The sequence below is a fragment of the Apteryx rowi genome, unplaced genomic scaffold (genome assembly GCF_003343035.1).
Source record: "Apteryx rowi isolate R43461 unplaced genomic scaffold, aptRow1 scaffold_578, whole genome shotgun sequence".
Lineage (NCBI taxonomy): Eukaryota > Metazoa > Chordata > Aves > Apterygiformes > Apterygidae > Apteryx > Apteryx rowi.
The window spans coordinates 75,912-88,998 of record NW_020450847.1 but is presented as its reverse complement, the minus strand read 5'-3'; positions in this window follow the sequence as shown (position 1 = coordinate 88,998).

Below are 13,087 nucleotides of genomic sequence, written 5' to 3'. Positions count from 1 at the left end.
GGTAGGGTCAGCAGTAGGGTTAGTGTTAGGGTTATGGGTAGGGTTAGGCTTTGGGGCAGGATTTGGAGAAAGGTTAGAGATGGTTTAGAGTTAGCGTTAGGGTTAGATGTAGGGTTAGGGTTTGGAGAAAGAGGCCAGAGAGGGTTTAGGGTTGGGTTTAGTGTTGGGGTGGGGGTTGTGTTTGTGGTTTGGGGTTGGGGTTTGGTTGGGGTTGGGGTTAGGGTTAGGGTTTGGAGAAAGAGAAAGGCTAAAGACAGCTGAGGGTTAGGTGTAGGTGTAGGCATAGGCTTAGGCGTAGGCTTAGGCTCTAGGGTTTGGGGAAAGAGAAAGACTGGTGTCAGGTTAGGGTTTGTGTTTGTGTTTAGCGTTTGGGTTAGGTTTAGGGTTTTGGTTAGGGTTTGGGTTACGTTTGGGGTTAGGCTTAGGGTTTGGGTTAGGTTTAGGGTTTGGGTTAAGGTTAGATTTTGAAGAAAGAGAAACAGTAGAGACAGCATGGGAGTGGGTCTGCAAAGCGGCTGGCAAGGGAAGCTGTGTGGTGGCAAGAGAGCTGTGCTGTGAGAAGGTTCTGTTGTGGGTAAGACAACGGGGGTCTCAGTGCTAGCATTGGCCTGGAAAACTTTTTAGGGTTAGCATAAGGGTTTTGAGAAAGTGAAAGGCTAGAGGTGCCATTGGAATGGGTCTGGAAAAGGGCTGCCAAGTGAAGGTATATGGTGGCAAGAGAGCTGTTCTGTGAGGAGGTTCTGCTGTAGGCCAGTCATGAGGCTCTCAGTGCCAGTATTGGCCTAGAAAATGGGTTCAGCTTAGGCTTAGGGTTAGGCTTAGGGTTAGGCTTAGAGTTGGGGTTAGGTTTAATGTTAGGGTTATTGTTAAGGTTTAAAGAAAGAGAAAGTCTAGAGATGGTTTAGGGTTAGTGTTTGGAGAAATAGGAAGTCTAGAGACGGTTTAGGCATTGGGTTAGGCATAGGGTTAGGGTTTGGAGAAAGAGAAAGGCTGAAGGTGGTTTAGGTTTAGGGTTTGGAGGAGAAAGGCTAGAGACAGCTTAATCTTAGTCTTAGTCTTAAACTTAGTCTTAGGGTTTGGAGAAAGAGAAAGGCTAGTGGGGTTTAGGCTTAGATTTAAGATTAGCCTTAGGTTTAGGCTTAGGTTTAAGCTTAGCCTTAGGCTTAGGTAAAAGAAAAGGCTAGAAATGGTTTAGGCTATAGGTTAGGGTTAGGAGAAAGAGAAAGGCTAGAGATGGGTTAGGGTTAGGCATAGGGTTGGGGTTTGGAGAAAGAGAAAGGCTAGAGATGGCTTAGGTGTAGGGTTAGGGTTAGACGTAAGGTTAGGCTTAGGGTTAGTCACAGGCTTAGGGTTAGGTGTAGGCTTAGGGTTAGGTGTAGGCTTAGGGTTAGGTGTAGGCGTAGGGTTAGGCGTAGGCGTAGGGCTGGGGTAGGCGTTGGGCTAGGCATAGGCGTAGGCTTAGGGTTAGGGTTTGGGGAAAGAGAAAGGCTAGGGACGGGTTAGGGTTATGGTTACGGTTTGGAGAAGCAAAAAGACTAGGGACAGTTTAGGTCTAGGATTAGGTGTAGGATCAGTGTCTGGAGAAAGAGAATGGGTAGGTATGGGTTAGGGTAGGGTTAGGCTGACGGATAGGGTTAGGGTTAGCATTAGGGTTACGGTTAGGTTAAGGGTTAATATTTGGAGAAAGAGAAAGGCTAGAGACAGTTTAGGGTTAGGATTACGGTTATGGTTTGGAGAAGGAGAAAGGCTAGAGAGGGCTTAGGTTTAGGCTTAGGCTTAGGGTTGGGGTTGGGGTGGCGGTTAGGGTTGAGGTTGGGGTTGGGGATGGGGTTGGGGTTAGGGTTGGAGTTAGGGTTTGGAGAAAGAGAAAGGCTAGACACAGTTTAGGTTTAGGCTTAGGCTTAGGGTTTGGAGAAAGAGAGAGGCTAGAGACAGGTTAGGGTTAGGATTAGGGTTTGGAGAAAGAGAAAGTCTAGAGATAGTATAGGCTGAGGGAGAAGCTGAGGGGTAGGGTTAGGGGTAGGATTTGGAGAAAGAGAAAGGTTAGAGGTGGGTTAGGGTTAGGTTAGGTGTAGGATTCATTTTTGGAGCAAGAGAAAGGCCAGAGACAGGTTAGGGTTGATGCTGGGGTTAGGGTTAGGGTTTGGAGAAAGAGAAAGGCCAGAGACTGCATAGGTGTAGGCTAGACACAGGCTTAGGTTTAAGGTTTGGAGAAAGAGAAAGGCTAGTGTCGGGTTAGGGTTAGTGTTTGGGTTACGTTTATGGTTTGCGTTTGGGGTTAGGTTTGGGTTAGGTTTAGGGTTTGGGTTTGGGTTAGATTTTGAGGAAAGAGAAATGGTAGAGATGTCATGGGAGTGGGTCTGCAAAGGGGCTGGCAAGGGAAGGTGTATGGTGGCAAGAGAGCTGTGCTGTGAGGAGGTGCTGTTTTAGGCCAGTTATGGGGCTTGCAGTACCGGTATTGAAAACGGTTTAGGCTTAGGCTTAGGCTTAGGGTTTGGTTTAGGGTTAGGGTTTGGGTTTGGCTTAGGGTTTGGAGAAAGAGAAAGGCTAGAGACGGGTTAGGGTTAGGGTTTTGAGAAAGGGAAACGCTAGAGTTGGGTTAGGGTTAGGATTATGGTTTGGAGAAAGAGAAAAGCTAGAGACGGTTTAGGGGTAGAGTTAGGGTTAGGGTTAGGAGAAAGAGAAAAGCTAGAGGCAGCTGCCTAAGCCTTAGGTTTAGGCTTAGGCTTTGGCTTAGGTTTAGGCTTAGACCTAGGCTTAGGCTTCGGCCTAGGCTTTGGCTTTGGCTTAGGGTGTGGCTAGGAGAAAGAGAAAGGGTAGAGACGGCATAGGAGTGGGTCTGGAAAAGGGCTGTCTGGGGAAGGCATGTCTTGCCAGGAGAGCTGTGTTGTGTGGAGTTTCTGTTGTGGGCCAGACATGGGGGTCTTAATGCCAGCATTGGCCTGAAAAATGCTTTAGTGTAAGCCCTGGAATTTTGGGAAAGTGAAAGGCTAGAGGCTCCATTGGAGTGGTTCTGAAAAGGGTCTGGCAAGGGAAGGTGGGTGGTGGCAAGAGAGCTGTGCTTTTAGGGGCTCCTATTGTAGTCCAGAAATGGGAAAATGTTCAATAAATGTTTTAGGGTTAGCCCTTGGGTTAGCACTTGGATTAGGCTTAGTACTTGGGTTAGGTTTAGCACTTGGGTTAGGGTTAGCGCTTGGAGACAGAGAAAGGCTAGAAACAGCATAGGAGTGGGTCTGGAAAGCTGCTGGTAAGGGAAGGTGTTTTTTACTGGGAGAGGTGTGCTGTGTGGAGTTTCTTCTGTGGGCCAGACATGGTAGTCTTAATGCCAGCATTGGCCTGAAAAATGGGTTAGAGGTGAGGGTTTGGCTGTGGGTTTGGCTTTGGCTTAGGCTGTCGGTTTGTCTTTGTCTTTCTCTTGTTAGTCTATGACTCTTTCCATTTTGGTTGAAGATCATAATCTTGTCTTAGAACTCTGACCTATATGACCATGTCCCTCACTTCCCATAAAATACGATTCAGTTTTTCCATTTCAGCTGCCCATGCCCAGACCTTCTGGATGGGTCATTCAACAGCCTCAGGAGCTGTGCTTGTTTAGACTCTGGCAACATCCAGTTCCATTCTGTTAAGGTATTCAAGCAGATAGCTAATCCTTCTCTGTAGCATTGCTAACAAGATAAGAATCTGAGGAATTTCAGGATGCAACATGTTACAATAGGAGAGTAAAGTATATGCAGATGGCCCATTGGAATATGCAGTGCCATTAGCAAGGTAGCACATGAAAAAGGCAGGACACTAGTTAACAAAAATATGAGTGTTAGTTTAACAGAACCAATGTCCAAGGGAGAAATTACCAGAGCTGTCATACCATAAATATGAAGTAAGGCTATGAAATCAACAAGACCTGGACCAATGGGGAAAAAGTGAACAAGGTGGGCTTTTTATTTGGGAAGTGATGATGCTTGTAAATGGGAGGAACTTAAGAGAGGAAAAAAGGGAGAAAGGAGAACATAAACTGAAGCGAATCATGTGATCAGGGTTGTTTGACAGATCCCTGTTTAGCAGCCTTTTGCTTGATCAACACAGCTTGGAGGAGAACAAGAAATCTGTTTTTGCTCTGACCATCTGTAGCATCTCTCCAAAAAATGGGCAGAGCCAGTTCTTCCAACCCCTTCCCCCAGCCGTTGTTCTTGGTGCTGTCCTGTAGGGACAGGAAAAAAATGAAAATAAAAAACTCAAAGCAGTGCCTAACGAGCATTAGGGGGAGGCAGAAAACCTCAGCAACTAAGTGATTCTGTGGCCAACTGATACAGCAAGAGGACAGGACTGAGTTCAAAGGTGTTAAAGAATATTGGATTGAAGCTGTCTAGAATTAATCGCTTAGCATAACTTGCTTAGCATTAGTAGCTAAATTTGCTGAAGCTTTAGGCCACAAGCTGTGAACTTTCACCTAGATATGTTGAACTTTTACCTAGTTAAGTAAATGAAGGCCCCAGAGCTGGTTCAAGTTGGAGAGAGAAGGGGGTGATGGCGAGGGGGTGGGCATAATAGAGAGAAATAAGCAGTTTAGCGTTAATGAGCACCAGCAGGGAGATGGACTTTAACCTAGGACACAGAAGAAAGAAACAAAGGAACCACAAGACTGATTCCAGAGGACAAGATAAGGAAGTAGAAGAGCCAGACAACTATGCAAGAAAGAAGTAACCACAAAGACTGTTTCTGAGGAACAAGATAAGGGAGTAAAAGAACCATCGACAACTATGCAGAAGTATGATAAGAAGTAAAGAACACACCTGGAAACTACAGAAAGGACCAACTGGGAGCTGGAAGACCCCGAACTTTAATATTATGATTGGTTCAGAACTATGGGGTGGATAATTACCCACGGGTTTATTCAAACAGCGTCCTTCTCCGGAGGCACCCAGCTCAAGCTTTTATTTGCTGCTGTACCACTTAGAGTAAATCAATTTGTGATACTCCGCGTCTGAGACTCTGCTTCGGGAAACCTAGGGTCAAGAAACTTCTTTAACAAAGGATCAAAAACATGAGGAAACTGAAAGAGGTCTCCAAGCAGAATTACTCTAACATTGCCACTTTCCAAGACATCCTGGAAGGCATTAGGTATTTCCCTATGTTGCTCTGCCCATGGACAGAACAGGACAAAGGAGCAAAAGTGGACCACAAGATCTCCAAGGTGCCCTCCTGGCAAGTTTCCTCCTCTGGGTATTTAGGCTGGATAGAAAGAGATTGAATAAGGATAGGTTGGACTTCAGACAGGGTGGTTATAAATAAAAAAGGGAAGACTGTAGCCCAGTGCACTCTGTGAACAAGAGCACACTGTGTCTCTCCTGCCTCTGAATGGGCACATGACAAGAAACTATTTTCAAGCTTATATCATCAGAGGGCCATGAAATTAGGCCTGAATAGAAATTGGCCCACCAAGTTTCACTTCCTTCATCTGATGGTAAGAAGTCTTGCCACTTGTGTCTGGATGGGATAGGTAAGTAAGGAAATGGCGCGTGTGAAATGTGAATACAAACAGATGTTTCTGGGCTGTGGTTTCAAGTCAGATTGACTGGATATTGTTCAGCTGTTTAAGTGATAAGAGAGAGGCTGAGAGAGAGGTTGAGGAAGCTGAGAAGGCAGAGGGTTGAAAAAGAGCTAACCTGTAGCAAGCTTTCTTAAGATAGGAGTGTACTTTAAGAGTCAGTCTTTGCCTCTTGGAGCGGATGTTAGGAGATTTGATAAGTGGCTAGTCTATGTGCTAGGTGGGCAAACTGAAGCCTGCCCAGTTCTGCTCACTGTAGGACAGGTGCTCCATATTCTTGGTGATATCCATCAGAAACATCCTCCAGTACAAGGAGGGGACCTTTGCTATGTGTAAACAAAAGTGGGGTATGAGTAGCAGTCAGGTGGACAGGAGACTTCCTCCCATGACCTCACAACAGCAGCTGTGCAGGTCTTGATTGTCCAGACAGCCTGGAAGCAATGGGGAAACTTCCTGTAAAGTTTTGCAGCTTTGGCCTGCAAAAACATGCTCCTGGAGAACACGATCCAGAAGACAACTAACAGGCAATCTGGTAAGTAGCATTTCAAATACCAAAAGATTATTCTGCAAAGAAAAGCTCCTAACTGGAGTGGGAAGTGGGTGGGAATGTAAGCACATGAGATGGCCCCAAAAGGATTCTGAACTTGTTAGGGAGCTGTTCTTAAAAATACATAGCATACTTAAAATCTATATATGAAGAAGATAGTTTGTGGAAAGAATGGGCAAGGAGCTGATGAAGTACTCATAAAAATTTGCTGAGTATGGCTTATTTGGACATCTGCCAGTAGCGTGCAAACAGGATTGGAAGACTGCATTGCTTCTGGTGAGTGCAGAAGAGATCCATTTCCTAGCTTTTCCCAGAGTCTTTGCAATGGTCATATGGAAAACTGAAAGGAGCTCTCATACAAAGATAAATTAGGACACAGGATGGGTGAGTTACCTGTGTCCTGATACTCTGAACACCTACTTATGCTTAGGAAACCCTCCGGCTCTAATCTTGGTAGAATATTAGATAGGTATCTACCTGAAAGTTGAGCTTCCTGTACAGCCATGGAAACCTAAACCACTGATCTATGCCTGATAACATCCCCCCTTTTCTTTCTGAAAAGGAGAACACTTGACATCTCTTTAGGTCTCAGAAGATCCTGATCACTTCTGTCTTGCTCCCTCAATTGCAAACTCTCCTAGAAGCTTGGACACATGCCTGCTTTCCTGACTCTATCATACACTCAACCAGAATACTCCCTGTCTGGAGACAGAACAATGTGTTGTGAATCTGCCTCTGTTATTTCTCTGACTTTTAATTCCCAAAACAGTAAAAAAATGCAACGCTATAGTCCTGTAGGTTGGAATGGTAAGGCTTGCTGTTATCTGGAAATGTTGGACAATATCGGACCGAGTCTCAGGTTTGTTCCAAACGTTCCTCCCCTTTTTTGAGGTACACAATGACCTAGATTTTTATCTAGTAGCTACAGGACAATAATAGGCATATTATATAGCTATCACTGAGAACCATGTGGATCTCCATGAATCCATCTCATGATCTGTACTCTCTCTATGCATGCCAAGCATACCTGTGGACCCACATGCAATGGCTTGCTAGTCTTTTATCTTATTCTAGAGGTTAGTTTTCTACTGAACTCAGACAGCTGCCTCAAGATGTTTGTTTCATCTCACAGTTTGAGCCAAGACATACAGTAGATAAGTAATTCTTAAGCATGCATGTATTTTCTTTGTTCAGCTAGTTTGTTTTAATTTAAGGGTAAAGGCCCTGGAATGTGGCTTATCTTTGACACCTAAAGGGGTTTCTTTCCTGAGACTCAGAAATGTCCAAAATTTGTGACTTTCTGAGTTGTACAGTTTGCCAGATTGTTTCTCATATGGGCCTATTCCAACTCGAAATGGTGGGTCAGCCCATTAAAATGTCTCTCTCTCATGCTGATAGTCAGCGTAGTTCATGTTGTCGTAGCGGCCAGGCCCAGTAACTTTGGAAAGTAGATTGATATGTATCAGTTTTTACTTGTTGATCTGTTTTTCTTTTTATATGCAGTTCACATTTTAAAGGGGGGTGGAGAAGAGGAGGGTGCCTTCAGGGTACTGCCGGTAACTGACACCTGGTGTTGGCTCCTTACACATAGACAAAGCATTTCAATCTCCCTCTTATATTTTCTAACATCCCACTCACTGCAGGGAGCAGAGAGGCCATCTGGCATGCATGGATCTGTATTTTGAGGGATGAGAAACAAAGGTGAGGAGATGTTGCAGCCTCTCTCCTTTCTCAGCTGGCAAACATGGAGAAGTCCAGTCATGGCAGAAGTGCAGATTCACACTAGGATCATTCTTAGAGGAAATAGAATGTAGAGAAGGAAAGGAGGACATGGCGGTATCTTCAGACTTGTGTGAAATGTGGAGCTGGAGAGGTCAGGAGGAGGACTTAGAAACTAGCGCAGTCAGATGAACCTCCTTGCTCAGAGACAGGGCAGAATGGCAATAGACCCTGGGGCTGCTAGGAATATTTCCTGTCCAGCTTCTTCCTTCTGAAGCTGGTGACAGGCCAGCTTCAGGGCTAGCAGGAGGTTGATGAAGACTTCCAATGGTGTCGTGAGGCTGTGGGTAGGCTGGTGTATGTGTGGGAAGGTGCAGATACCAAGAGAGAGGAGATATGGGCAGCCTGTAAAAGGTCAAGGTGAGGGGAGACTTGCTTTTTTCTGAGGCTGAGCAGGCAAGACTGGTGACTGGAATGTGGGATCTCTGGTGAGCAGTGGAAGGTATTGGTAGGAGCAGTGCTATCTTCTCACCTGGTAGTACCTCTTATCCACATTGCAAAAAACCCTGCTCTGAATGAATAGACAAAACAACTGTCTCTTCCTTCTCAGACATCTACATGCATTTTCCAGAAGCAAGCATTGTGGAAACTGAGAGCTAGTCCACACCTTGCAGGAAGACAGTTTTATCTGGAGCTATCAAACTGCTTTCCTGACTCACCTCAACAGCCCCATATAGGAAGATGGATTCAGTGAGTCATTTATCATTAATCTTATCTTAAAGCAGTCACGGTAGGTAGAAAGTGCTTATGGTGAGCTGCCTGTATGTCCAGACACTTTGTGACTCCCACATGCAAGCCATGCTTTATAAGAAACCCTTATTAGGTACATTTGTGTACATTATTAATTCTCATATTCAGTAATAATAGACAGCAAGTTTTTATAATTACTAGGCATTCCAATGCTGTAGCTAAACTGGCTTTCCTCTCATTTGTGTATGACCTCTAGAAGTACTGACTTGTGGCTAGAGGACTCACCAAGCTGTTCAAATGCCCCTTTGGGAGTAGCCTTTGAGACATTGCAAATTACTGCAAATCAGAAACAGCTCCAAACGAAATAGGTTGGATAGTGCTGTTAATATTACGACTGCAGCAGAGTGTGGCTTACAGAACTTACCAGAGGAGGTGGGGAAATCAGTGGTGTTTAGTCTGCATCAGACTCCATGCTGTTACTGTATTAGTATCACAGGATCTAGCTGTTATGAACTAGCTTGATGCATATGTGTGAGCTACACTCACAACAGTGACTGCAGTGTTGACTTATCTCACTTATTCCCAATTCACTGGGTCATGTCAAGTCAGCCTGTTCTCTGAGAAGGAAATCATCCCATGCTTGGAAGACAGTCTGAATGGGACTTCTGGCTCCCTTTGCACTCTCCATACAATAGGTCTAAGGAGCTAACTCTTGAAGACTGAGGCTGAATATCACTGCAACCTGTCATGTTCCTTGACAGTATGTATGAAAGCTCCAGTCTTCCCCATCACAAGAGAAAGACTTTTACATCTGAGGTATCTGCAGGTTATTGTCTCACTTCCAGACTGAAGCGAGTAAGGGAATCTGTGTAAGGGAAAGAAGGCAAATGCAGATACATAGATGTCCGTTTAAATGCTTGTACTATATGAATCTATACAGCAGAGTGGACAGACTCATCCTCATGCTAAGTAATGCTGTTTACTTACCTGTGTATGAGGTTCATTCCCTACCACTGTCTTCCTGATAACTTGGAAAGCACATGTGAACTCAGCAGGTGCACTTTTCCCGCAGGGCCACTGAGTGTCACCATCACTCCCTGGCTTGCTCTGTAAGATGCAGTTTCTTCAGTAAAGTCCTCTGCTAAAATAGGTTCAAAAGTCCTAGCTTGCTCAAAAGCCTGGAGCTGGGAAGGTCTGCAACTTGTTCCCCTGGCACTCTGTGCTGTGGAAATGTACAGAATGCTCCTAAAGGGTAAGCAAGACCTGCTACCTATGAAATGAATCTTGGCTTATATTTATGCACACTGCTAGACAGGATTCCAGCCAGTTTCTATAAGCAAGTTTAATAAATTATAGCACAAGACTTGGTGACAATAATTATGGGATGGAACAAATGCTTCATGAAGAGAAACTAAAAGGCTGGGACTCTACTATTTGGTGAGCAGCAGGCTGATGTGGGATTGAGATTTACAAAAATAATGAAGGCACTGGTTAAAGTGAAAACAAAATAGTTTTTCAGCAAATTCTAGTAGGAAATCAGTTTCACACACACACACACACACACACCAAAAAAAAGAAAGGAAAGAAAAAGTGCTTTACGCAAAAGAACCTGTTGCTACAGGAGTTATGGGAGCAGATAATATTAGCAGGTTCAAAAAGGTGTTACACAAATTAATGGAAAACCAGTCCATTAACATATACCAAAGGATAGTGATGTGTGCTAAAAAGTATTAATGGCAGCCAAATCTGGAGGACTAAAAGACCCAGAGGATTCATTCTTTCCCGGGCTGATGAAGCTGAGCAGCAGCTTCTTACCTACATTTCATATCCTACCAGTAGCATGGTGGCACAGAAATAACCAAAAGGCATGCACACACCCTGTATAGACATGGCTGGCCACACATAGATTAACACAAACAGGAGACAGTACTTTAAAGCACCCATATAAACACAGACAGCATGAATAGCCCAATCCCGTTACTAAGGATCAGTGCACAGAGAAACCCCCCTTCATGGGTGTCTGGTCCCCAAACCTTTCATCCTACTTTTTGGCTAGTCAGACTTGAAGTTTGCTAGTGGATCACACACACATGCACACAAAATAGAGAGCACAATCACAAAGGAAATAATTAGAAATAGTTTATTAAGAATATAATACAGACTGTGGTGATCATGTGCAGAATTTGTCCAGACAAGCACACTGACTAGTAGCTGCTTACATATGACCAGCCCAGTTTATGCCTTCTTTTCATTTTCTGATACTTGTTTGATGCTTGCTCATCTCTGATCCACCTTGATCCCTCCATCTGTGTGATCCTGACTCTAAATATCCCATTATAGTCCAGTAAATCCCCCAATTCTCTTGTTCAGTTCCCAAATCCCCTTCCTCAAATGCCCCATTATAAGTCTTAATGCCCCTTTATTGCAGAAGTTTCCCTGAGTTTGCACAGATTCTAGAGAGTTTCTTCTGTTAAATCATCTTTAGGGGGTTTTGCAACAGGGACAAATGGTTTAGTCTTTCATCCAGTGGAGTGGCTGATTCAGAGGGATTAGGTTGGCTGGGTTCCCCATCTTGTCACTGTCTGTCTGATCACTAGCTGACCTTTGTCTTTATTTTGAATAGCTGTTTGCTTCATAAATATCTCTTATCACTCCTTTTTTTTAAGAGAATCAACCAGACACTTTTCCATCTGAATTAAAAAAGAATCCCCAAGTATTTAGAGCTGCTGTGTTTGATAACAGCTCAAACACCTTCCTCTATGGTGTGTTTTGCCAGCTTTTCAGGCAACAGCAAATCGTCTGTGATTCTAATTGAATGGGGACCTGATCTTCTGTGAATTGATAGTTCAGCACTTGTTTTACTGGGTCAGATGCATAAATCTCAAACATGTCACTTGCAGGAGTTTTTATGATGCTCATAGCCTTAGAGATACTTGAGTCAGGTTGAACGTGCTTCAGCACCTTGTACATGTAGATGGAGCATGATTCCTTTCTGTTTTTCTTTTGTTTCTTCTTGCCCTTTTTTGCTTTATCAGTGATCAACTTCTTTCCACCCTTCCTTGGTGCATAATCTTTAAAGGAAACCCAACAAGTCTGCCCAAAATGAGCCACTGGTCTGATCCAGTAGAGCACTCCTCATGATCTTAGAAACAGTCATGCTTATGACAACACCATCATTACAAATGAGTAACAACTTACCTAACCAGCCATGGTCACCCTAAGTCAGGTGAGCAGTTCTTAGGTAATCAGGGGAAGCAATGCTGAAGTGGCTGCACAGCATATCTTCTCTTCTCATGACTAAAAGTTGCCAGTAAGCCCTGACACTTAGGTCTCTTTATACTCCCCACTGTGCACCTGTACACATGCTCCACGTCACTTGGCCAGAAATCATTCCAGTAATGGTTATTACCACTGTGTCCTGTTAGTTCACCACAGTTTGTTCCAAATACTAGGATAAACAGCTAACAACCTACATAAAATTACTAATGTTTAATAAGGTGAACAAGTCTCCAGAAGGACCAATAGCAAAGTGTGTCTCAGCAGAGAGGGCACCTGCCCTGAATGAAGAAAAGTACTGGGTGCCAGCTGCACAGCCAGGTCATGATGCTTATCATGACCCCAGCCTGTCTTTGGTCCCTTTGTCCCCTTCCCCTGCAACCTTCTGAGGCAGTGGGCTAGGAGATGGCAGAAACTGAGGCCTGGCTAAAGCCTTTTGGTTCGGCAGAATCTGAAGGGTGAGGGACATGGTGCATCTGGGGCAGCACATGACAGGAAAGAATTTTCAGGGCTGCATGGGAAGCACAGATGGTTTTCAACACCTTGAGTCATTTAATTCAAACGAAGAATTAAGAATAAAAACCATGTACTATGGACATGAGCTCTTCCCTGCATGCATTTCCCCAGCTGTTTCCCTGCCTGTGACACTGCCACAAAACAGTGGCCAGGATGCAGCAGCAGCGGGTCGGGCTCGGCTGAGCCCCATGTTCCTGCCAGCGCCCCGCGCCGCGCCGGCCCCAGCCCTTTAGACATCTCCAGGCCCAGCAGGGAGCGGCGGCAGCAGACCCGAACCCCTCCCCGTCAGCGCCGCCGGCCGCCGGCGGACGAGGGGGGCGGGAAGCGGCGTGACCGGCTCGCGCTTTCTTCTCCCCGCTGTCCCCACCGAGCGCGGCCTCTCGACAGGCCCCAGCCCCCCGACACGCCCCGGCCCCCATCGCCAAGGCAACGACAAGCGGCGCCTGTGGGAGGGGGATCACGTGCCCCGGAAGAGCCTCGAGGGAGGAAGTGACGGAGAGCGGGGGCCTCAGAGGCCAACATATTAAAAAAGAAAAAAAAGGGGCAGGGGGCGGGGCGGAACCGGCCGAGGCCGCGGCGCTTGCAGAGCGTTGGGCGAGGTGCGCGCGGGCTGGCTCCGCCCCCGTCGCCCCGCCTCGCCAGCCCTAGCCCTAGCCCCAGCCCCAGCCCCAGCCCCAGCAGTCGCGCAGGGCCCTGGGGCTGCCCTATGAGGCCGTTGCCGGGCCGGGGCCGTG